This window comes from Nerophis ophidion, linkage group LG23 (genome assembly GCF_033978795.1).
Source record: "Nerophis ophidion isolate RoL-2023_Sa linkage group LG23, RoL_Noph_v1.0, whole genome shotgun sequence".
Classification (NCBI taxonomy): domain Eukaryota; kingdom Metazoa; phylum Chordata; class Actinopteri; order Syngnathiformes; family Syngnathidae; genus Nerophis; species Nerophis ophidion.
This window is the reverse complement of record NC_084633.1, coordinates 9,514,750-9,541,405: the sequence shown is the minus strand read 5'-3', so window position 1 is coordinate 9,541,405 and position 26,656 is coordinate 9,514,750. Positions and strand designations below refer to the sequence as shown.

General features: G+C 40.6%; 1 long non-coding RNA gene across 3 annotated transcripts in view; it reads left to right on the top strand.

Annotated features, from left to right (window-relative positions):
• Positions 1–5,181: 5,181 nt before the first annotated feature.
• LOC133541480 (uncharacterized) overlaps positions 5,182–26,656 on the top strand; it is a 136,950-nt gene continuing 115,475 nt past the window's right edge. For 2 of the 3 annotated variants that reach the window (XR_009803891.1, XR_009803893.1), the window contains exons 1-2: positions 5,182–5,713; positions 22,250–22,301. This is a non-coding gene — a long non-coding RNA (uncharacterized LOC133541480). The remainder of the gene's footprint in view (positions 5,714–22,249; positions 22,302–26,656) is intronic. The other variant, XR_009803892.1, reaches the window with a different exon arrangement.

Sequence of the window (26,656 nt, the reverse complement as noted above, 5' to 3'; positions counted from 1 at the left end):
CAGGAAACAAGTGTCCAAAAAACTAAACCGAACATGACCAAAACAAAACATGATCCATAGGCGTGAAAATTTCCCTATCAGATGCATAAATAAATATTCTAAAAATAAAAATGAAAAGTATGTAAAAACAAAAATCATTGTACAAAAAGCTACAATTTTAAATACGGCAAAATTTTAAAAAGTAAAAAAAAAACATGGTAAAACTAAATAATAATAACAGATTTGTTTTAAAATAATTTATAAATTATTTCAGCCTTTTTCAAGAAAAGTTATGTCAATGTATGCAAATTACTCGATGATGTCATAATGACCATGCCCCCACCACCACAGGTATATGGCAGTTTATGGGGAAAACCTAAACAGTTGATGTCTTTAAAGTAAAAATGTAAACATCTAGTGTAACAAGTGTAAAACTTTAGTGTCTTTAGACTTTTACCCTATGGCAGTGTCTTCTACAGTGGTTTGAGGATGTATTAAAGAGCTTTTTTTTTTTAGCTTCCTTGTATTTCCTGTGTTGAACATTTTTGGGGTGATTTCTTTAAGTGTCTTTTTATCCACTTGTGTATTTTATTTTGTAACAATCATTCCACACATTGTGTTTGCAGTTATAATAATAAAACAAACGTATGAAGCATACTGTCTCAGTTGTTGTTGATTAACTTTATTGCTCATCTGCTTAGTATTTAAACGCGCCAGTTTCATTTCAGAAATATTCACTGTGGATTTGCATCCGTAAATTGAACTTTTGGTTTGTCACATTAAATGTCATTAGACTAGTCGTCAAAATGTAAATCAAATTCCTGCAATACAGGCAAAGACTATATTCTAATGGCTAAAGGATTTGAATGATGCCTTAAGACAGGGGTGTCAAACTCATTTTAGCTCAGGGGCCACATGGAGGAAAATCTGTGCACATGCAGAAAACCACTCTCAGTAACTACAAGTGCAAGTTAAAACTCTACTATGCAAAGCGAAGGCCATTTATCAACAACACCCGGAAACGGCGCCGACTTCACTGGGCCCGAATCAAAGTGGAAAAGTGTTCTGTGGTCCGACGAGTCCACATTTCAAGTTGTTTTTGACCAAAGAGGCGTTAAAACTAAAAAAGAAAGACAACTTCAGATTGTTTTATTTGTCTAATTACTTTGGCCAAAAATAGAACAAACACATTCTGAAAATATTACAATAAAAATATAGAAAAAAATACCGGCCACCAGTAAAGTTTAGATAAATGGGTTAAACTTGTATAGCGCTTTTCTACCTTCAAGGTACTCAAAGCACTTTGACACTATTTCCACATTCACCCATTCACACACAGGGAGTTACCATGCAATGCCCTAACCAGGACCCATCAGGAGCAAGGGTGAAGTGTCTTGCTCAAGGACACAACGGACATGACGAGGTTGGGGATTGAACGAGGAACCCTCAGGTTGCTGGCATGGCCACTCCCCCAACGGCGCCACGCCATTCCTGTGAAGATCCATGAAGGAAAGAAGAAAGTGAATGAATGTTTATAACGGAACAAATTTACATATGCATCAAAATGTTTTATTTTTGGATTATTTGTTTAATGAATGAAATAACGTTTATGACAACCTTTTTCCAAAACGTTATATAGAAAGTGAGATTTAACAGAATAATGCATACATTTATCATTTGTTTTCAAAACGGTTACAAAAAAATGGGACCCCAAACATTTCCCGTGGGACCCCATTTTTATGACTTGATGGGGTCCCCGCAAAGTGGATTGCATCTGTTAAGGGAGCAGAATAAGAATAATACATTTTCTGTCTTTGTCTTCATTAATAAGCAAAATTCATGCTGATTAGCAAAATAATACTTGTTGCTAGAGATGTCCGATAATGGCTTTTTTTACCGATATTCCGATATTGTTGTGATGCCCCGCTAGATAAATTAAACCAGGGGTCTCAGACACGCGACCCGCAGGCCAATTATGGCCGGCGAGACGATATTTTGCGGCCCTGACCTTAATATGAAAGTTTAACGTTAGTGTGGCCCGCAAGTTTTATATGAATGGCGCTTGACAGCGTTGTGTGCGGAGCTGAAGGAATCTACCAATCATGGTGTGGTATGTGGCTCAAGAGGACCGAACATTGACATCACTTGCGTGATACAAGCAGAGAAACGTTTTGCCACTTTTACACTAGACCCGCATGCGCTCTCTGTCACTGTGTGTGTGTGTGTGTGTGTGTGTGTGTGTGTGTGTGTGTGTGTGTGTGTGTGTGTGTGTGTGTGTGTGCGTGTGTGTGTGTGTGTGTGTGTGTGTGTGTGTGTGTGTCTCTCTCTCTCGCTCCCTCCCCCGGCGCCGGGGAGACGAATGATCCGGTAGCTTCCGAAGCACTCCGTCGTAGGACCGAGCGACAATACAAAACTGTGGTGCACTGGACCGCAGCACTGATACCCCGATAGAGAGTCGCAGGGCGAATCAGACGTGTAATACGTTAGTTTTGATGTTAGCTCGTTCGGGGCTAATTGTGCTACCGTAACTATAAACTCCACGGCAAAGCCCCCTCCCCCGTTGGTTCCAGACTGAGACAATTTTTGTCATTTGGGTCCAAAATGGCTCTTTCAATGTTCTGGGTTGCCTACCCCTGCCTTAGTGGAAAAGTGGCAAATGAGTTAAAGCAACATAAACGTTGCCATGGAGACGAGGGTTTTCTTACGTGCCTGGCTGCAGTCACAGCGGGACACCTGTCCGTCAGTAATAACAGTCCCCGATAACCTGGACCAATTCATACCGTTATTTTTAATTTTTTTTGTTATTGTTTAATTTACATTGCCTCACATTACTTAATTCTCATTTTGTTTCATTCATATTTTGATTTGATTTTCTGTTGAAACAAAAAATAAAGACATTTGAAAATATCTTTTTTAAAGTCATTTTTTATCGCGGCCCAGCCTCACCCAGACTCTGCATCCAGTGGCCCCCTAGGTACATTGAGTTTGAGACCCCTGCATTAAACAATGTAACAAGGTTTTCCAAAATAAATCAAGTCAAGTTATGGGAAAAAAAATGCCAACATGGCACTGCCATATTTATTATTGAAGTCCATCCATCCATTTCCTACCGCTTATTCCCTTTGGGAGCGCTGGTGCCTATCTCAGCTACAATCGGGCGGAAGGCGGGGTACACCCTGGACAAGTCGCCACCTCATCACAGGTCCTATTGAAGTCACAATGTGCAATTATTTTTTTTAACATGCCTCATAACAGCAGCTTCGAATGAGGTGGTTGAGGTGTGGAGCAGGGGTGTATATTTTAGCGTCCCGGAAGAGTTAGTACTGCAAGGGGTTCTGGGTATTGATTATGTAGTGTTACGGCGTGGATGTTCTCCCGAAATGTGTTTGTCATTCTTGTTTGGTGTGGCCACACAGTGTGGCGCATATTTGTAACTGTGTTAAAGTTGTTTGTACGGCCACCCTCAGTGTGACCTGTATGGCCATTAAGGGAATACGCTAAGTCAGTGGTTCTCAAATGGGGGTAAGTGTACCCCTGGGGGTACTTGAAGGTATGGCAAGGGGTACGTGAGATTTTTCAAAAATGCTTTAAAAATAGCAACAATTCAAAAATCCTTTATGAATATATTTATTGAATAATACTTCAAAACAATATGAATGTAAATTCATAAACTGTGAAAATAAATGCAACAATGCAAAATTCAGTATTGACAGCTAGATTTTTTTGTTAAATATTGATGATAAAGATTTCTTGTTTTGTGAAAAAATGTTTAGAATTAAGTTCATGAATCCAGATGGATCTCTATTACAATCCCCAAAGAGGGCACTTTAAGTTGATGATTACTTCTATGTGTAGAAATCTTTATTTATAATGGAATCACTTGTTTATTTTTCAACAAGTTTTTAGTGTTTTTTATATCTGTTTTTCCAAATAGTTCAAGAAAGACCACTACAAATGAGCAATATTTTGCACTGTTATACCATTTAATAAATCAGAAACTGATGACATAGTGCTGTATTTTACTTCTTTATCTCTTTTTTTCAACCAAAAATAGTTTGTTCTGATGAGGGGCTACTTGAATTACTTGATAAAATAACTAAAAACTTATTGAAAAAAAAAAAGTGATTCAATAATAAATAAAGATTTCTACACATAGAAGTAATCATCAACTTAAAGTGCCCTCTTTGGGGATTGTAATAGAGATCCACCTGGATTCATGAACTTAATTCTAAACATTTCTTCACAAAAAAAGAAATCTTTAACATCAATATTTATGGAACATGTCCACAAAAGGTCTCTGCTTTTTGCAGATGATGTGGTCCTGATGGCTTCATCTGACCGGGATCTTCAGCTCTCACTGGATCGGTTCACAGCCGAGTGTGAAGCGACCGGAATGAGAATCAGCACCTCCAAGTCCGAGTCCATGGTTCTCGCCCGGAAAAGGGTGGAGTGCCATCTCCGGGTTGGGGAGGAGACCCTGCCCCAAGTGGAGGAGTTCAAGTACCTAGGAGTCTTGTTCACAAGTGGGGGAAGAGTGGATCGTGAGATCGACAGGCGGATCGGTGCGGCGTCTTCAGTAATGCGGACGTTGTACCGGTCCGTTGTGGTGAAGAAGGAGCTGAGCCGGAAGGCAAAGCTCTCAATTTACCGGTCGATCTACGTTCCCACCCTCACCTATGGTCATGAGCTTTGGGTCATGACCGGAAGGATAAGATCACGGGTACAAGCGGCCGAAATGAGTTTCCTCCGCCGGGTGGCGGGGCTCTCCCTTAGAGATAGGGTGAGAAGCTCTGCCATCCGGGAGGAACTCAAAGTAAAGCCGCTGCTCCTCCACATCGAGAGGAGCCAGATGAGGTGGTTCGGGCATCTGGTCAGGATGCCACCCGAACGCCTCCCTAGGGAGGTGTTTAGGGCACGTCCAACCGGTAGGAGGCCACGGGGAAGACCCAGGACACGTTGGGAAGACTATGTCTCCCGGCTGGCCTGGGAACACCTCGGGATCCCCCGGGAAGAGCTAGACAAAGTGGCTGGGGAGAGGGAAGTCTGGGCTTCCCTGCTTAGGCTGCTGCCCCCGCGACCCGACCTCGGATAAGCGGAAGATGATGAATGGATGGATGGATGGATGGATGGAATGTCCACAAAAAAATCTAGCTGTCAACACTGAATATTGCATTGTTGCATTTCTTTTCACAGTTTATGAACTTACATTCATATTTTGTTGAAGTATTATTCAATAGATATATTTATAAAGGATTTTGAATTGTTGCTATTTTAAAAATATTTAAAAAAAATCTCACGTACCCCTTGGCATACCTTCAAGTACCCCCATTTGAGAACCACTGTGCTAAGGTAGTGCCTTGAAGGTTTTTTGGCGCCCCGTTCTTTTCCATACGTTCGTGTACACAGAGGCATTTTAAAAAAAGTCATAAATGTTACTCTTATTAAAACCAATAATTTCTGATACTACATTTTAAAAAAATGTATCGACATCTCTACTTGTTATGGCGATCTGTCCGTGAGAGGTTTGCCTGTGAGCGCCTGCTGATGACACCGGCCTCAACCTCTCCACAGTGGAGCGCACAGGTGAGCACAATCAGCCTAATTGGCAAGCTCTGCTCACAACTATTTTCCGGTGGTCTTGCAGAGCAGCTGGTGGCAGCAGCACAGCGACACCGCCTGCTGAATCATTGGATTAAAAGGCATTGGGAAAAGGAAAAGATCAACGAAGCTACCGGTAAGCTCATATCTTTTTTTTTTTTTTTTACTGTTTGGAACACAGAAGCTGAGGCCTGTGTTTATGGAGCAAACATGCAAATGTATTGCTTTGTTAAATGTGTTGCCTGCTGAAAGGTTAAAAGGCCGCATTGTATTGACCGCTTTGCAGTTGTTAGAGTTGTTAGAGCGGCCATGCCAGCAACTTGAGGGTTGCAGGTTCGATTCCCGCTTCCGCCATCCGAGTCACTGCCGTTGTGTCCTCGGGCAAGACGCTTTGCCCAACTGTTCTCAGTGCCACTCACGCTGGTTTGAATGTAACTTAGATATTGGGTTTCACTATGTAAAGCGCTTTAAGTCACTAGAGAAAAAGCGCTATATAAATATAATTCACTTCACTTAAAGGCCTACTGAAATGAGATTGTCTTATTTAAACGGGGATAGAAGGTCCATTCTATGTGTCATACTTGATCATTTCGCGATATTGCCATATTTTTGCTGAAAGGATTTAGTAGAGAAGTTCGCAACATTTGGTCGCTAATAAAAAAGCCTTACCTGTACCGGAAGTAGCAGATGATGTGCGTGTGACGTCACGGGTTGTGGAGCTCCTCACATTGTTTACAATCATGGCCACCAGCAGCGAGAGCGATTCGGACCGAGAAAGCGACGATTTCCCCAATAATTTGAGCGAGGATGAAAGATTTGTGGATGAGGAAAGTGAGAGTGAAGGACAAAAAAAAAAAAAGACAGGGCAGTTGGAGCGATTCAGATGTTTTTAGACACATTTACTAGGATGATTCTGGACAATCCCTTATCTGTTTGTTGTGTTACTAGTGTAGTGAGATGATACTGTCGTACCTAAAAGTCAGAGGGGTGTGGTGACCGCCAGTGTCTCCGAGGGAAGCTGCCTCTTTGACAGGTGCATGATGAACGACATAAGCTCCGCTCATGTCTACGGTAAGAGCCGACTTATTACCACAATTTTCTCACCGAAACCTGTCATTTGACATGTGGTCGGAAACCATGTTCGCTTGACCGCTCTGTTCCATAGTAAAGCTTCACCTTCGGGAATGTAAACAAGGAAACACCGGCTGTGTTTGTGTTGCTAAAGTCGGCCGCAATACACCGCTTCCTACCTACATCTTTCTTCTTTGACGTCTCCATTGTTAATTGAACAAATTGCAAAAGATTCAGCAACACATATATCCAAAATACTGTGTAATTATGCGATTAAAGCATACTACCTATAGCTGGGATCGGTGCTTGACCAAAATGTCCACTACAATCCGTGACGTCACGCGCACGAGTCATCATAATGCGACGTTTTAGCATGATACTTCGCGCGAAATTTAAAATTGCAATTTAGTAAACTAAACCGGCCGTATTGGCATGTGTTGCAATGTTAATATTTCATCATTGATATATAAACTATCAGACTGCATGGTCGGTAGTAGTGGGTTACAGTAGGCCTTTAAAGTGTGTGCTTTATATGATTATTTTGTTTAAGCTATTTTAAGTAAATAATCATAGTTTTTTTGTGGTCCTGTCCAGCTTCTCAGGCATATCATATAGTTAATGCCCATATCGGCTGTACAGATTTACTTTACAAAAGAAATGTGAGATACTCCTCTTGTTGTCTTATTTGTATTTGACTTCATTAAATGTATATATATAATCATTTGGTGCAGGAGGGAATAGAAAGAGGAAAAAAAGGAAGACAGAGGGGGATTTGACAGAGAGACAAAAACAACAGCTAACACAATAACAACATTAGCACATAGGTTATGTACGTATATAATGGTAAAAGTGATAGCAAAGAAGCAGTTAGCAAAATAAATAATAATACAGAAATGAAAATGAGCCTTTTTACACTACAACTGGAGCAATACAAACACCAATAGAATTATCACTACTGATAATGAACAATACCAATAATTTACCATACAATAATTTACAATACATACACGTAATAACTACAGATAAAAAATGAATACCGAAAAATGGAGGGGAAGAAAGAGAAGCAACCTATATTAACCTTGCAGATTGTTATAGTAGTAATAGTTTGAGCTTTGTCAGTGTGACATGTGTTACCCAGTTTCCCCTAGGGCAGCAACGCTAATTTATGTTTGATGAAACCTGATTATGTGTATATATGTTTGTATGTATATGTACAGAAAGTGTATGTACATATACAGTGGGGCAAAAAAGTATTTAGTCAGCCACCAATTGTGCAAGTTCTCCCACTTAAAATGATGACAGAGGTCTGAAATTTTCATCTTAGGTCCACTTCAACTGTGAGAGACAGAATGTGAAAAAAAATCCAGGAATTCACATTGTAGGAATTTTAAATAATTTCTTGGTAAATTATGGTGGAAAATAAGTATTTGGTCAACCATTCAAAGCTCTCACTGATGGAAGGAGGTTTTGGCTCAAAATCTCACGATACATGGCCCCATTCATTCTTTCCTTAACACGGATCAATCATCCTGTCCCTTTAGCAGAAAAACAGCCCCAAAGCATGATGTTTCCACCCCCATGCTTGACAGTAGTTATGGTGTTCTTGGGATGCAACTCAGTATTCTTCTTCCTCCAAACACGACGAGTTGAGTTTATACCAAAATGGATACATGGATGATTGGGAGAATGTCATGTGGTCAGATGAAACCAAAACAGAACTTTTTGGTATAAACTCAACTCGTCGTGTTTGGAGGAAGAAGAATACGGAGTTGCGTCCCAAGAACACCACACCTACTGTGAAGCATGGGGGTGGAAACATCATGCATTGGGGCTGTTTTTCTGCTAAGGGGACAGGACGATTGATCCGTGTTAAGGAAAGAATGAATGGGGCCATGTATCGTGAGATTTTCAGCCAAAACCTCCTTCCATCAGTGAGAGCTTTGAATGGTTGACCAAATACTTATTTTCCACCATAATTTACAAATTTATTTAAAATTCCTACAATGTGAATTCCTGGTTTTTATTTTCACATTCTGTCTCTCACAGTTGAAGTGTACCTTTTTTGCCCCACTGTATATGTACAGTATGTATATATGTATGTTTGTACAGTGAATGTACATGTATGTGTATATGTATGTTTGTACAGCGAATATATGTGTACAGTATGTGTGTATGTATGTTTTGTACAGTTAATTGATTAACCAAAGCAAATTGAAAAGTACAAATTCTGCTTCAGGCGCTTCACGGTGGCAGAGGGGCTAGTGTGTCTGCCTCACAATACGAAGGTCCTGCAGTCCTGGGTTCAAATCCAGTCTCGGGATCTTTCTGTGTGGAGTTTGCATGTTCTCCCCGTGAATGCGTGGGTTCCCTCCGGGTACTCCGGCTTCTTCCCACCTCCAAAGACATGCACCAGGGGATAGGTTGATTGGCAACACTAAATTGGCCCTTGTGTGTGAATGTGAGTGTGAATGTTGTCTGTCTATCTGTGTTGGCCCTGCGATGAGGTGGCGACTTGTCCAGGGTGTACCCCGCCTTCCGCCCGATTGTAGCTGAGATAGGCGCCAGCGCCCCCCGCGACCCCAAAAGGGAATAAGCGGTAGAAAATGGATGGATGGATGGGCTGTTGCAAAAGTTTAAGGTGTAAATGAATGATCATATTGTAGAATAAAATGTCAAATGATCTTGGTTATATCACGTGCGGGTCGCCTCTTACTGTTTGTTGTTTTATTTGAAAACAAATTGAAATAAAATAGTATATTGTAGTCCCCCAGAAGAAACCACACTAAGTCCGACACAATTTTTAACTTTTATTACCAATTATTCACTTTTATTACCAATCTTATAGCAAAACAGCAGCTGTGGCCTGGGGGCCAGTTCTAATACTAATCAAATATCACCCCGGGGGCCACAGATCATTCATTCCTTGACTTTGACACACAGGCCTTAAGATGATGCTTATTGTTCTCCATCATTTCCAGGCGTTTACTCCGGGTCTTGATAGACAAGTCCTCCAAATAAACGTGGAGCTCAGACCAGGAATCAAATTTGCCGCTGACAAGGTCACGGGCATGCGAATAAAAGAAAATGTTTTGGAAGTTGAGCCTCATGACATCTTTATACCACCCCACCCCCGCTACCCTCTACCAAACATTAGCATGACCACAAAGCCCTATTTTTTTTTTTCACACACACACACACACACACTGCAGGGGGAGAAAAAAAAATGACCTCTGCAGCTCTCAATTCACTGCACTTCTATAGTCCTGAATGGAGCCGCTCAACAAAAGGTGACATAATTTTCTCAGGGTTTGATTGGACATGCACCCCCCAGCCCCCTCTCCACACCCCCCCTTTATGCCATGGAATGACATCATGCGACCCAACCCTCCAACAACCCCCACTCCCCCCCTTCCCTCGCTGATCTTGGATGCTGGGTTGCCATGGCGACGATGCAAGGCCCAGGAAATGGGGCAGTACTTGGCTGTTTTATGCGAGTTCGCCAGCCCATAATGAGCTCGGGCGGACATTCCTTTGTCCCCGGAGTAAACAATCATGGACATGATAGAGTGAGAGCACATCAATTTGAGGGGCGAAGTGCGGTGTCACGAATGGGCCCCCGTCGACAAAACTTTTATTTAAGAAAATCTAAAGACAACAATGTCTGGGAAAAAAATAGTGTATAATATAACTATAATCATTCCCAAAAGTAAACATTGACTTGGCAAATAAACGATAATATTAGTACCAGCACCACAGCAGAAGAATCATGTAAATGTACAGTTGGCAATTATCTAACAGTTGTGCATTATTTCATGCCAGAGTGAGACATTTTTAGCATTATTTTACAGTAATTATAGCCAGTTTAGCCTGTTAGCACAGGCAAACCAGCAAAACATAACTTGATGTGAATACACAGAAGCACAATTAGACAACTAGCTACCAACTATTATGGATTATTTTCTGAAAAAAATGTTAAAACCATCCAGCTATGTAACTCCGGACTATAAGGCGCACTTAAAATAACTTAATTTTCTTAAAACTAAACCTGTTTATGGGCCTAATGTATTAGAATCTCCCTGGTTGTGCTTACCGACCTCGAAGCAACTTTATTTGGTACATGGTGTAATGATTAGTGTGACCAGTAGATGGCAGTCGCACATAAGAGATACAGTGGGGCAAAAAAGTATTTATTCACTCACCGATTGTGCAAGTTCTCCCACTTAAAATGATGACAGAGGTCTGTAATTTTCATCATAGGTACACTTCAACTGTGAGAGACAGAATGTGGAAAATAAAAATCCAGGAATTCACATTGTAGGAATTTTAAAGAATTTATTTGTAAATTATGGTGGAAAATAAGCATTTGGTCAACCATTCAAAGCTCTCACTAATTGAAGGAAGTTTTGGCTCAAAATCTCACGATACATGGCCCCATTCATTCTTTCCTTAACACGGATCAATCATCCTGTCCCCTTAGCAGAAAAACAGCCCCAAAGCATGATGTTTCCACCCCCATGCTTCACAGTAGGTATGGTGTTCTTGGGATGCAACTCAGTATTCTTCCTCCTCCAAACACGACGAGTTGAGTTTATACCAAAATGAATACATGAATGATAGAGCAGAGGATTGGGAGAATGTCATGTGGTCAGATGAAACCGAAATAGAACTTTTTGTGGACTGCAAGTTGAAGCTTGTTCACTAAATGACACCAGCAAGTACCCGTAACAAAGCAACGCCAAAACTTTCATTGGGAAAATAGGACATTACACACAAAGCTCCAAAAATATGTCAAGATGTTTTAGTACGACTTTGGGTAAGAAGCCGCACCGCTTGATGGAACGCGGAGTATTATGGATAGACTAGTCCGACGTACTGTGCTTCACCATTTGGGTATAATTCGAGTTCGCCAGCCCATAATGAACTCAGGCGGACATTCCTTTGTCCTTGAAGTAAACAATCATGGACATGATAGAGTGAGAGCACATCAATTTGAGGGTGAACTGCAGTGTCACAAATAGGTCCCCCTTGACAAAAGTTGTATTGAACAAAAATTAACCTGAACATTTTTTTATAATAAAACCATAATCATTCCCAGAAGTAACCATAGACTCACCATCATAGCAAATAAACCGTAATATTAGTACCAGCGGCCACAGCAGAAGAATAATGCTAATGTACAGTTGGCAATTATCTAACAGTTGTGCATTATTTCATGCCAGAATGCGACATTTTGAGCATTATAATTTTACAGTAATTATAGCCAGTTTAGCCTGTTAGCACGGGCAAACCAGCAGAGCATAACTTGATGTGAATACACAGAAGCACAATTAGACAACTAGCTAGTAACTATTATGGACTATTTTCTGAAAAAAATTTCAAAACCAAACCTGAGTTGCATCCCAAGAACACCTTACCTACTGTGAAGCATGGGGGTGGAAACATCATGCTTTGGGGCTTTTTTTCTGCTAAGGGGACAGGACGATTGATCCGTGTTAAGGAAAGAATGAATGGGGCCATGTATTGTGAGATTTTGAGCCAAAACCTCCTTCCATCAGTGAGAGCTTTGAATGGTTGACCAAATACTTATTTTCCACCATAATTTACGAATAAATTCTTTAAAATTCCTACAATGTGATTTCCTGGATTTTTTTTCCACATTCTGTCTCTCACAGTTGACCTCTGTCATCATTTTAAGTGGGAGAACTTGCACAATCGGTGGCTGACTAAATACTTTTTTGCCCCACTGTACACATTGTAGTGGACTAATAAACTTAAATATCATGTTAGGTTGACTGAAGTATAACTCTGACACAAATGGCAATATCCACTTGGAAATGTTTTTAATGGGGATAATTGGAAGCGAGCTCGACATGCAGCTCGAAGCCAAACCTCACCGCTTCCAAAAAAACTCCTTGAAGCCGACTCCAAAGAAAACGGAGCCGCATCTGAGGGAGAAAGGACACAGGAACCGCTGGCCTGGAGTCGCTCCAGCTGTCATGTTATAGACATGCAGTATATTATATGCAGAGTCGCTATATAGCGCTCCGACCAGACCTAAATACCTTTTCTTTCCCACACGCACTTCTGCCTTTATCTTGACCACTTGGTGCGGCTTCTTTCCCGTTATGTGATTGACGGTGTTAGCCCCCCCTATTTGGGGGTGGGTGGGATTGTGTTTTTTGGGGGGTTTGGGTGAATACCCGGGCTGGGTATACGTAGGCAACCGCTGACTATGACGTCCGGTGGGAATCTAATTTTTTTTATTTTTTCCTCCTTGCTTTTCACAAATGCGCTTTCCATCATTTTCAGCAGACTGCATTGCAAAATGATAACCGAACTCTGTTGAAATAGTTTTTTTTCTCAACATTTAAAACAAATATCTTACTTTTGAAACAAAAGTATGGGAAACCCTGAAATATATTTTATATCCTGCTGTTTTAAAGTAGGAATGGCTCCATTCGTCACAGTTTACCTGACACACGAAACGTAACAAATTTAAGGGCGGGCACTATTCACTTTAGCCGCCAGATCGCAGTAGAGTGAATACTTAAATGTGTTCGGTGGTAATTCCAACCATTGACTACATGTTCCTCCTTGCTTTTCACAAATGTTGGTGATGTGAGTTTAACGTGGGATGGATTTACCTTACGGTTCTCCAACTGTTGGGTTTGTATATTCTTCAGGAAGTTGGGTCGGTCGGTGTATGTTTTGGTCAATCAATTTTTTTCATGAATGGAAAATGGAAAAACCAAAAGACCGGATATGTTCAAATTTCAAGATTGTTTATTGTCATATGCACAGTTAAACAGACAGTTTGCCATACAATGAAAATCTTACTTTGCTAGTCCACCCTTCAACAAGTCACACAAAATAAACATAAAATAAAAATAAAAATGTATATACGATGCACAGTAAGTAACATATAAGAATGTTATAAAATACAAAAAAGACCAGCATTTTATGATACCGTATTTTCCGGACAATAAGGCACAATTAAAATCCTTTTTTTTCTTCTTAAAACTCGAAATTGCGCCTTATAACCTTAAACTGGTGCTCCTGATGTAAGGAATACAGTTGGTTGAGCTTACCCACCTCAAATCTAATTTATTTGGTACATGGTGTAATAGGTATGACCAGTAGATGGCAGTCAAACATAAGCGATGCATGTAGACTGCAATATGACTCAAGTGAACACCAACATTGTATATGTTCCTGTAGAAGTTGCCCTCTAGTGGGCTCTGCGGACCACCACACAATGAGACGAGAACCCGGATTTCAGGGTACAACACAGTTTTATTTTCATAAGTCGTCCTAGGCTTTTGCTTTTCAGTAGATTGTATTTTTCTCAGTCCGTCTCTCTCTCTCTCTCTGGCTCACACTCAAAATGCTAATAAAGGTGACAGGTGTTTAGTAAACAAGGCCCACCTGGGCCATCTACTCACCTGTCGCTGTCTTCGAGGCTTGTCCTTGCACACCCCGTTCCGCAGCAGGCCCTCAGACCAGCTCCCCTGCCCCCAGTTCCATTAGAAAATATAGCACATTAAACACGGTGCTCAAAAATCCATCAAAATGTTTTACTACGACTTTGGTAACATATGAAGCCGCACCGCTTGATGGATTGTCGGCGCATTAAACATACGAGTGCTATGGTGTGTGTGTATAAGGTAAGACATATTATGTTGCGTTTCATTCACAATATTATGCAAAAGCAACTTTTCCTACCTTCTGGTACCTGCTGATCTGTATTTGGGATCTGCATAAGTCCTGAAAAATTGCGCGTGTCTGCCTTTGTAGTTCTTGCCGACACCGTAGTCAAAAAGCATCTTCATTTTGTCTATCTTCTAATGTGACATTCATCCTTCGCTGTTGCCATTTCTAATATAAAGTAGTGTAAAGCTAGTAGGAAGTGCTAAAATACTGATGCCGGTTGAATTTATTATCACACAGATAAACACACATTTTTGCTTTTTGGATAAACACAAATTGGATTTTTGCGTTTATCTGGAAAAATGCAAATCCATAAATGGTAAGACAGCACAATATCCAATTTTATGGCAATATTTGATGAAAATGTATCATTTTTTGTTAGTTTTGAAATCTGCCATTTATATAGTAAAAATCGTAAAACCGGCCCTGCATTTATTTTTTGATTTGCGTTTCAGAATTGGAAATAAAAATTAACGGAAGGTACACGGACTATTTTGGTCAATGAATTTATTTTCATAAATAGAAAATGGAAAAACAAAAACGACCGGTTTATTAGAATTTTGTTATAATACAAAAAATATTTAAAAGCAAAAAGTTTTTTTTCTTTTTTGGTGTTGAAAAGAAATGCGTAAATATTCAAAAAAAGGTTTGATTTTCATTTTATATGAAATGGGAAAAAAAATAAAGATCACCAGTAAGCAGGGTCCGTGTACCTTCCGTTCGTTCTATTTCCAAATCTGAAATGCAACTAAAAAAATAAAATTAGGGCCGTTTTTCGATTTTACTATGTATGGTAGATTTGAAAACAAACCAAAAATGGTTGATTTTCAATAAAATATTGCCATAAAATTTTATTTTGGGCTGTTTCTTTTTTTATGGATTTTTATTTTTCTAGATAAACACAAAGATCGAATATATGTTCATCTAAATGCAAAAATGCGTGTTCATGTGTGATGATAAATCAACCCCGAATCTTTCATCCTCGCTCAAATTAATGGGGAAATTGTTGCTTTCTCCGTCCGAATCGCTCTCGCTGCTGGTGGCCATGATTGTAAACAATGTGAGGATGTGAGGAGCCCTACAACCAGTGACATCATGCGCACATCGTCTGCTACTTCCGGTACAGGCAAGGCTTTTTTAATTAGCGACCAAAAGTTGCAAACTCTATCGTCGACGTTCTCTACTTTACCTTTACGCTACCTTTCAGCAAAAATATGGCAATATCGCGAAATGATCAAGTATGACACATAGAATGGACCTGCTATCCCCGTTTAAATAAGAACATCTCATTTCAGTAGGCCTTTAACTAAAGCAGCTCAGTGTTATGACTTCACCTTCATCTTTAGTTTTTAAACAAAAATGCGTCTGTTCTCCCTTTTCTGTCAACATACTGTGTCTGCTTGTAAGTACTCTGTGATTGTGTGCTGCCGAACATGCTCCTCTGCTTGTAAAACCAGCAATGACATGACGTGATGACGTCAGGGGGATGGGGGACTGGTACTTTTTCGAGGCGGTATTATACCAAATATGATTCATTAGTATCACGGTATTATACTAATACCGGTATACCGTACAACCCTACCTCGGAGTCATATATGTTGGTATTTGATGCATGCTAACTGTTATGACGCTATCTGGCTAACATGCTAACTGTTAGAATTTCAGGTGGGCTTCGGCTTTTCAGCACTCCGTTTAAGTTTTAAATTCATGTGGCGATGAACCATGATGCATTGTAGTCAGTTTAACGGGCCTACTGAAATGAGATTTTTTTATTTAAACGGGGATAGCAGGTCCATTCTGTGTGTCATACTTGATCATTTCGCGATATTGCCATATTTTTGCTGAAAGGATTTAGTAGAGAACATCGACGATAAAGTTTGCAACTTTTGGTCGCTAATAAAAAAAGCCTTTCCTGTACCGGAAATAGCAGACGATGTGCGCGTGACGTCACGGGTTGTGGAGCTCCTCACATTGTTTACAATCATGGCCACAAGCAGCGAGAGCGATTCGGACCGAGAAAGCGACGATATCCCCATTAATTTGAGCGAGGATGAAAGATTCGTGGATGAGGAAAGTGAGAGTGAAGGACTAGAGAAAAAAAAAAGGACGAGAGCAGTGGGAGCGATTCAGATGTTATTAGACACATTTACTTGGATAATTCTGGAAAATCCCTTATCTGCTTATTGTGTTTTAGTGAGATTATATGGCCGTGCCAGTACAACCTGAAAATGGGCCCCGCACCTTTCTTCAGCACCAGTCGACGGTTGGTGTCGATGCCCATCTCTGTCCTTCACAAGGGACCCTCTTCGAAACACAATCTTTTGAAATGATCGCTGCATACTACACTGTACTTTGTGTGTGTGGTCCAATCCAACCGTGTTCGCTTGACATCTCTGTTCCATAGTAAAGCTTGACTGTCATTTTTCGGGAATGTAAACAATGAAACACCGGCTGTGTTTATGTTGATAAAGCCGGCCGCAATACACCGCTTCCCACCTACAGCTTTCTTCTTTGATGTCTCCATTGTCCTTTGAACAAATTGCAAATGATTCAGCAACACAAATGTGGAATTTCGTGATGAAAAAAGACGTTTCAGCCGGATATTTGGGCGCGAAATTTAAAATTGCAATTTAGTAAACTAACCCGGCCGTATTGGCATGTGTCGCAATGTTAATATTTCATCATTGATATATAAACTATCAGACTACGTGGTCGGTAGTAGTGGGTTTCAGTAGACCTTTAAGGTCCCCAGAGAGGAGTCATACTTTTATGTTTATTTAGGAAAACACCAATTTAAGTCTGTTGGCGGTTGGCATCGATCAGGGGGTCGCATGGCAAGGCATCTCTCGATTTGGGCCAGCGGCCTCTCCATCCTGCTCTTAATCCCCTTTTTGAGGAGTGGAGGGGGTGACTCGGGAAGCAGGATGAGGATGGGGTTTTTTTGGGGGGGGGGGAGTAGGGGGGAACCACAGAGCAGGCCAAAGGCGCCGCTGACATCCATGGGAATGTTCGGATCCATTCAGCGGTAATTATCAGCATCAATGCGGAGTGGCAGTGTCAAGGCGCGGGGATTGGGGCAAGGGGGTGTGGGAGAGTTTTGAGAGGTAGGGAGGATCGGGCGGGGAGGACAGACCGAGGGTAGGTTGTCATAGTCCAAGAAAACTATCATGACAGAACGGAAAGGTGGAGACGAGCAGAAGTCTTCTCTCATTTAAGTTGATACGAGGTTGACCTCATTACACACTTTTGGAAGGAACTGCTTTTCTGGTCCTAATGAGTCACAAATCTGGTACTACTAATGGTACTTTTTTTTTTATAGAACCTACTCAGTCCTGTTCCAAGCATGACACGCTCACTGGTCCAAGACTAGAAACACCAAATAAACATCTAATTTTGTTGCTTCAGTATTGCATACTTGCCAACCTTGAGACCTCCGATTTCGGGAGGTGGGGGGTGGGCCGGGGGTGTGGTTGGGGGCGGGGCGTTGTTAAGAGGGGAGGAGTATATTTACAGCTAGATTCACCAAGTCAAGTATTTCATATATATATAAATAAATACTTGAATTTCAGTGTTCATTTATTTTATTTACACCCACATAACACTCATCTACTCATTGTTGAGTTAAGGGTTGAATTGTCCATCCTTGTTTTTCTAACCATATGCATGCGCATTAGATGGCAGTATTGTCCTGTTTAAGAGTGTCACAACATTGCTGTTTACGGCAGACGAACTGCTTTACGGTAGATGAAAACGGACTGCTGTTGTTGTGTGTTGTTTTACAGCGCTGGGAGGAAGTTAATGAAACTGCCTAACAATAAAGCCACATAAGAACCCACCCTCGATAATTATACAGCTATAACGTCATTCGGCAGACATGCTCTTCATATTTTGGGAAAGCGGACGTGAAAACAGGCTGTCGACACGTCACTCGGGTCCGCATGGAGCTGGAGGGGGCGTGGCCTACAACTCCGCTTGTATTTAAGGAGATTTTTGGGAGAACATTTGTCCCGGGAGGTTTTCGGGAGAGGCGCTGAATTTCGGGAGTCTCCCGGAAAATCCGGGAGGGTTGGCAAGTATACAGTATTGTACTCCTCAGTCTTAACTTTGCTGCCCTCAGTCTCCTTTTGAGTGTCAAGTGGTGCCTTGGTCCAAAATGGAAAACATTTAATAATAAATATTTACTTGTCAAACGAAAGCATGGGAAGCCCTGACATATCCTTGTATTCTGCTGTTTAACAGTAGGAATGGCTCCATCCGTCACAGTTTACCCGACACATGAAACGTAACAAATTGGAGTGCACTATTCACTTTAGCCGCCAAATCGCAGTAGAGCGTTGAATACTTGAAAATGGGTTCTATGGTAATTCCAACTTTGCTATCTAGAGTGACACTTTCCATCATTTTCAGCAGACTGCATTGCAAAACGTTTTTAACCGAACTCTGTTGAAATGTTTTTTTCTCGACATTTAAAACAAATATCTACTTGTGAAATGAAAGTATGGGGAAACCCTGAAATATATTTTTATCCTGCTGTTTTGAAGTAGGAATGGCTCTATTCGTCACAGTTTACCCGACACCCAAAACGTAAGAAATTTTCCCCCACATTTATAACATTTAAAATAAATATTTACTTGAGAAAAGAAAGCATGGGAAACACTGCCATATCCTTGTATTCTGCTGTTTTACAGTAGGAATGGCCCCATTCGTCACAGTTTACGTGACACGCGAAACTTATCAATCTGGGGGCGGGCACTATTCACTTTAACACCAGATCGCAGTAGAGCATTGAATACTTTTAAAATGTGTTCTATGGTCATTTCAACTTTGCTATCTAGAGTGGCGCTTTCCATCATATTCAGCAGACTGCATTGCAAAATTATTGTAACCGAAATATTTTTTTCTCGACATTTAAAATAAATATTTTCTTGTGAAACGAAAGTATGGGAAAACCTTAAATATCTTTTCATCCGGCCGTTTTAAAGTAGGAATGGCTCCATTCGTCTCAGTTTACCTGACACACGAAACGTAACAAATTAAGGGTGTGCACTATTGACTTGAGCCGCCAGATCGCAGTAGAGTGAATAATTAAAAAATGTGTTCCGTGGCGATTCCAACTTTGACTTCAGCATCAGTTGCTATGTAGAGTGTGGCGCTTTCCATCATTTTCAACAGAGTGCATTGCAAAACGGTTATAACCGAACTCTGCTGAAATAATTTTTTTCCGACATTTGAAACATTTAAAATATTTACTTGTGAAACGAAAGCATGGGAAACACTGCCATATCCTTGTATTCTGCTGTTTTACAGTAGGAATGGCTCCATCCGTCACAGTTTACCTGACACATGAAACGTAACAAATTGGAGTGCACTATTCACTTTAGCCGCCAGATCGCAGTAGAGCGTCGAATACTTTAAAATGTGTTCCATGGTAGTTCCAACTTTCCTATGTAGAGTGGCGCTTTCCATCATTTTCGGCAGACTGCATTGCGAAATTATTTTAACCGAACTCTGTTGAAATGTTTTTTTCTCATAATTTAAAACAAATATCTACTTGTGAAACGAAAGTATGGGAAACCCTGAAATATATTTTTATCCTGCTGTTTTAAAGTAGGAACGGCTCCATTTGTCACAGTTTACCTGACACCCGAAACTTAACAAATTAAGGGCGTGCACTATTCACTTTAGCCGCCAGATCGCAGTAAATGTTTTCTGTGGTAATTCCACCTTTTCACTACAGCATCAGTTCCTATGTAGAGTGACACTTTCCATCATTTTCGGCAGACTGCATTGCGAAATTATTTTAACCGAACTCTGTTGAAATGTTTTTTTCTCAACATTTAAAACAAATATCTACTTGTGAAACGATAGTATGGGAAACCCTGAAATATATTTTTATCCTGCTGTTTTGAAGTAGGAATGGCTCTATTCGTCACAGTTTACCCGACACCCGAAACGTAAGAAATTTCCCCCCACATTTATAACATTTAAAATAAATATTTACTTGAGAAAAGAAAGCATGGGAAACACTGCCATATCCTTGTATTTTGCAGTTTTACAGTAGGAATGGCCCCATTCGTCACAGTTTACGTGACACGCGAAACTTGTCTATCTGGGGGCGTGCACTATTCACTTTAACACCAGATCGCAGTAGAGCGTTGAATACTTTTAAAATGTGTTCTATGGTAATTTCAACTTTGCTATCTAGAGTGGCGCTTTCCATCATATTCAGCAGACTGCATTGCAAAATTATTGTAACCGAAATATTTTTTTCCATCCATCCATTTTTCTACCGCTTATTCCCTTTCGGGGTCGCGGGGGGCGCTGGCGCCTATCTCAGCTACAATTTCTCGACATTTAAAACAAATATTTTCTTGTGAAACGAAAGTATGGGAAAACCTTAAATATCTTTTCATCCGGCCGTTTTAAAGTAGGAATGGCTCCATTCGTCTCAGTTTACCTGACACACGAAACGTAACAAATTAAGGGTGTGCACTATTGACTTGAGCCGCCAGATTGCAGTAGAGTGAATAATTAAAAAATGTGTTCCGTGGCGATTCCAACTTTGACTTCAGCATCAGTTGCTATGTAGAGTGTGGCGCTTTCCATCATTTTCAACAGAGTGCATTGCAAAACGGTTATAACCGAACTCTGCTGAAATGATTTTTTTCCGACATTTGAAACATTTTAAAATATTTACTTGTGAAACGAAAGCATGGGAAACACTGCCATATCCTTGTATTCTGCTGTTTTACAGTAGGAATGGCTCCATCCGTCACAGTTTACCTGACACATGAAACATAACAAATTGGAGTGCACTATTCACTTTAGCCGCCAGATCGCAGTAGAGCGTTGAATACTTTAAAATGTGTTCTATGGTAGTTCCAACTTTCCTATGTAGAGTGGCGCTTTCCATCATTTTCGGCAGACTGCATTGCGAAATTATTTTAACCGAACTCTGTTAATGTTTTTTTCTCATCATTTAAAACAAATATCTACTTATGAAACGAAAGTATGGGAAACCCTGAAATATATTTTTATCCTGCTGTTTTAAAGTAGGAACGGCTCCATTTGTCACAGTTTACCTGACACCCGAAACATAACAAATTAAGGGCGTGCACTATTCACTTTAGCCGCCAGATCGCAGTAAATGTGTTCTGTGGTAATTCCACCTTTTCACTACAGCATCAGTTCCTATGTAGAGTGGCACTTTCCATTATTTTCAGCAGACTGCAAAGCAGTCAGTTTTTAATAATAAAAGTATAAATTTGCATGTGGACAAAAGGCCAAAATGCCCAAAAGTCCGTGTTGAAAGAAACCGTGCGAACACAGCCCGACTAACAATACCGTTGCTGTTTAAGTTTGTCAGCACGTGTCGGCCCGACTGATGCGTTCAATGTGGCATGTTTTTCGCAGCTTCCCGCTCGCTGTTGCCGGATCTCGTTACCGTCTTCCCGCCCCCAAGTGACTCTTCCAATCCAAACAACTCACTTTTGTGTAGTTTGCCTTCTAATAGCGCACACTTTAGTCTCCATATGTATGAGAAGACTTGAGCATAAAAGTCCAAAGTGGGCTCTCCCTCGTCATACATCATCACCCTGACAGGCCATTTCACTCCTGGATCCACAATTCCAGCTGAGACACCACCTCAAACACTCCCACGTCACCCGCCCGAACACCAGGTTTAACTTTAAAGCCTCGGTTCTGTCCAAAACAGGGTTAAACTATGACAACTGTTTTATTATGATTTGCTTTTTTATAATAAAATGTTCCGATAGAGAGCTTTTTAATGGCATGACCTTTACTGATTGGCAACAGAGGGAGGATCAGATTTGAAACTGCAGGTTGTAAAACATTTAAAAGTAGTTTTTTTTTTTTTTCTTGTGTTTTGTTCCAGGTTTCGGTTGCCGGTTTGGTTTCTCAAGGGTGAAAGAAGGGTCAAGTCAAAGGTCAGTCGAGTCGGCACGTCTTTGGATGTCTGGGGAGTTTACCTTGGGAAAAGGAGACGTCTCATTATGCCGCTGATGAATTTAAACACGGGGTGACAAGTTGTCACAAAAAAAAAAAAAATACAGTTAGTTTGTTAAAATAGCACAAAAAAATAAATTTCCTTGTTTTTTAATTTTTTTATTTATTTATGTCCTGTCCAGCTACTCAGGAAAATCATATTTTGGACGTAGATGCCCATTTACTTTACAAAAAGAGAAATGTGGTATACTTGCCTTATCCATCCCATCCATCCATTTTCTACCGCTTATTCCGTTTCGGGGTCGCGGGGGGCGCTGGTGCCTATCTCAGCTACAATCGGGCGGAAGGCAGGGTACACCCTGGACAAGTCGCCACCTCGTCGCAGGGCCAACACAGATAGACAGACAACATTCACACTCACATTCACACACTAGGGCCAATTTAGTGTTGCCAATCAACCTATCCCCAGGTGCATGTCTTTGGAGGTGGGAGGAAGCCGGAGCACCCGGAGGGAACCCACGCATTCACGGGGAGAACATGCAAACTCCACACAGAAAGATCCCGAGCCTGGATTTGAACCCAGGACTGCTGGAACTTCGTATTGTGAGGCAGACGCACTAACCCCTCTGCCACCGTGAAGCCTTATTAGGGACCAAATGTCCCTATCGTATTGCTAAGGTTTTATTACTATTATACCACCGCCTCTTTGAGCTGTAATTTGACCCCCTTAACATGCTTCAAAACTCACCAAATTTAACACACACATCAGGACTGGCGAAAATTGCCATAAAAAAACCAAACCCCAAAACTCAAAATTGCGCTCTAGCGCCCCCTAGGAAAAAACACAGACACAACTGCTTGTAACTTCCGTTAGGAATGTCGTAGAGCAGGGGTTGGGAACCTTTTTGGCTGAGAGAGCCAAGAATCCAAATATTTTAAAATGTATTTCCGTAAGAGCCATATAGTTATTTTTTTTAACACTGAACACCACAAAACGTGTGCATTTTTAAGTAAGACCAACATTTCTAGAGTATACTAGGTCTCTTATTCTTTGTCATAACATTGTTATTCTGAAACTAACTGTGGAGGGGGCGTGGCCAGCGGGCCTGCAGCGAAGCAGGGAGTTGCCAGTACCGGCCTCGAAATCAGCGACAGGTGCATAGAAGGCCCACCTGGGCCTTGTTAAGTAATCGCCTGTCGCTCTGTTATAAGCAGCAGCCAGGAGGAGAGACGGGGTTGGGGCTGGAGCCAGAGTGTGAGCTAGAACGGGAGAGAAAAAGACAATTGCTGGAAAGCAACTAAGAGACTTATTGGAAGAAAAAAAACCTGAAACAGGCTCTCATGTCGGTACTTGGTGGTCTGAAGAACCCCCAGGAGGGCAAGCCCCACACTAACCAATAATAGATAAGTAACTTCTTGCCATTAACGCAACTTCTTGAACAGGTGCGGTACAAAAAAACGGATGGATGGATTAAAAATGCACAAGAATGTTTTATAAGCAATGTCAGCTCATATTTATCCGAGAGCCAGATGCAGTCATCAAAAGAGCCACATCTGGCTCGCGAGCCATAGGTTCCCTACCCCTGTCGTAGAGACATGAAACAAAAACCACTATGTAGGTCTCACTTAGGCCTACATTTCATACACTTACATCCTGGAAAAATCGGGAGGGTTGGCAAGTATGTAAGCTATATGACTCTGGGCAGTAGCAAAAGTAGCTCAAAAATTTAGCAATGGTAACATGCTAGCATACTAACGTTAACATGCTAACAGTTAACACGTGTCACATAGAGTGCTACGTGAAAGTATGGCCGAGCTACAAAAGGAGGTAATCCTTCCTTTTTTGGAGGAGATATCCCCCGTTATAAAGGTGAGCACCCATTCTAGTGGCCCATTTTTTTTTCTGTTTCTTTGTGAATAGCGTTTCCATGGTAACAAGAAATGGTCCCAATTTAAAAGTACCGACATCGGCGCGAAGAGCCCCTTTCCGACGGTATAACATATGTGGGGGTTCGTCTCGTATTAAGTGTGAGAGAAACGTGCGGAACAAGAATAATAAAGTTTGAAGTAGGAGCATGTTTTACCATGAATTGATTTAACGTGGGCCCCGACTTAAAGAAGTTGTAAAACTTAAACGGGTGTTACCATTTAGTGGTCAATTGTACAGGATATGTACTGTACTGTGCAGTCTACTAATAAAAGTTTAAATCAATCAAAAAGCAATAGTAATAATATGGGCTGCTTGCAGCATGTGAATGAATGGGCATTGGCATTGCAGCAGGCCCATAATTACCTTTATTGTCAACAATACAATTGTTTCAAATGCATACAATGGGAATGTTATATTGCTCAATTATTCCACCTTATTTAAATTATTGTGTAGAAATATGGGGGAATACATATCACAGCAACATAATGCTTTTATTTCTTTTACAGGAAATAGTAATTTGTATCATTTTTACAGTAGGATATAGAGACCACACAAATCCACTCATCTTTAGGTCAGGATTATTCAAACTAAAAGACATTGTAGAATTGCATACTCTATTATTGGTGTTCGAAGCTCGAAATAAAGTTATTCGGAAGAACTTAAAGTTTTTTTCTGTTCAGGTCTGAGGATGAGAACCACAGAAGGCCGCAGAATTTTAAACATCCAAGATCACGAACACATTTGAAACAAATTAACTTGTCTGTTGCTGGTGTGAAAGGATAGAATTCTCTAAACTAGGGGTCACCAACTTTTTTGAAACCAAGAGCTACTTCTTGGGTACTGATTAACGCGAAGGGCTACCAGTTTGATACACACTTAAATAAATTGCCAGAAATAGCCAATTTGCTCAATTTACCTTTAATATATATATATATATATGTATGTATGTATGTATGTGTGTGTGTGTGTGTGTATGTATATGTATGTATATATATATATATATATATATATATATATATATATATATATATATATATATATATATATATATATATATATATATGTATGTATGTATGTATGTATGTATGTATGTATGTATGGGTATTTCTGGGTTGGGGAGGAGACCCTGCCCCAAGTGGAGGAGTTAAAGTACCTAGGAGTCTTGTTCACGAGTGAGGGAAGAGTGGATCATGAGATCGACAGGCGGATCGGTGCGGCGTCTTCAGTAATGCGGACGTTGTACCGATCCGTTGTGGTGAAGAAGGAACTGAGCCGGAAGGCAAAGCTCTCAATTTACCAGTCGATCTACGTTCCCATCCTCACCTATGGTCATGAGCTTTGGGTCATGACCGAAAGGATAAGATCACGGGTACAAGCGGCCCAAATGAGTTTCCTCTGCCGTGTGGCGGGGCTCTCCCTTAGAGATAGGGTGAGAAGCTCTGCCATCCGGGAGGAACTCAAAGTAAAGCCGCTGCTCCTCCACATCGAGAGGAGCCAGATGAGGTGGTTCGGGCATCTGGTCAGGATGCCACCCAAACGCCTCCCTAGGGAGGTGTTTAGGGCACGTCCAACCGGTAGGAGGCCACGGGGAAGACCCAGGACACGTTGGGAAGACTATGTCTCCCGGCTGGCCTGGGAACGCCTCGGGATCCCCCGGGAAGAGCTAGACGAAGTGGCTGGGGAGAGGGAAGTCTGGGTTTCCCTGCTTAGGCTGTCGCCCCCGCGACCCGACCTCGGATAAGCGGAAGATGATGGATGGATGGATGGATGGGTATTTCTGTCATACCGTCATTCCGTCATACATTTTTTTTCCTTTTTACGGAAGGTTTTTTTGTAGGGAATAAATGATGAAAGAAACACTTATTCGAACGGTTTAAAAAAGGAGAAAACGGGGGAATAAATAATAAAAATTTTGAATCATAATTTATCTTCAATTTCGACTCTTTTAAAATAAATTCAAACAAAAAAAAGAAGAGAAAAACTAGCTAATTCAAATCTTTTTTTGAAAAAATTGAATAAATAATTTATGGGACATCATTAGTCATTTTTCCTGATTAAGATTAATTTTAGAATTTGATGACATGTTTTAAATAGGTTAAATTCCAATCTGCACTTATATATAACAAATTGGACCAAGCTATATTTTTAACAAAGACAAATCATTATTTCTTCTAGATTTTCGAGAACAAAAATTCAAGTGACTTTGAAATAAGATTTAAATTTGATTCTACAAATTTTTTAGATTTGCCTGAATAATTTTTTTGAATTTTAATCATAAGTTTGAAGAAATATTTCACAAATATTCTTTGTCAAAAAAAACAGAAGCTAAAATAAAGAATTAAATTAAAATGCATTTATTATTCTTTACAAAAAAATATACATTTATTTGAACATTGATTTAAATTG